Raw genomic sequence first — 321 nt, 5'->3', positions numbered from 1 at the left:
TAACAACCATGGGATGAGGGGGTACTCCATATTAATTGCCTTGCAGGGACGCCATATTAATGGCCATGGGGGATATTCCATATTAATAGCCATGGGGGACTCCATACAAATGGCCATGGGGGTGGGGGATGATTCCATATTACTGGCCATGGGGGTGGAATGGGAAGAAGTCTATATGGGAGTAAAGATTATACAGATCTCCAAAGACTTTTGTCCATATAGTGTACATGACGGTATACTTTTTGCTAACTAATATAATATGGCAACACTGCTTCCTGATACAGGGAGTGTGCATCCCCCATGGGCCCCTTGAGCTCCAGG

At 46.1% G+C, this 321-nt stretch overlaps 1 protein-coding gene across 1 annotated transcript in view; it reads right to left on the bottom strand.

Annotated features, from left to right (window-relative positions):
- Window positions 1-321, bottom strand: part of CACNA2D2 (calcium voltage-gated channel auxiliary subunit alpha2delta 2) — a gene marked incomplete at its 5' end in the record, with an annotated part of 53,967 nt that overhangs the window by 2,023 nt on the left and 51,623 nt on the right. The window lies entirely within an intron of this gene.

This window comes from Nanorana parkeri, unplaced genomic scaffold, assembly GCF_000935625.1.
Source record: "Nanorana parkeri isolate BGI_ZX_2015 unplaced genomic scaffold, ASM93562v1 scaffold2576, whole genome shotgun sequence".
Taxonomy (NCBI): domain Eukaryota; kingdom Metazoa; phylum Chordata; class Amphibia; order Anura; family Dicroglossidae; genus Nanorana; species Nanorana parkeri.
Note: the sequence above shows the minus strand (reverse complement) of the source record. Positions and strands in the feature narration are given on the sequence as shown.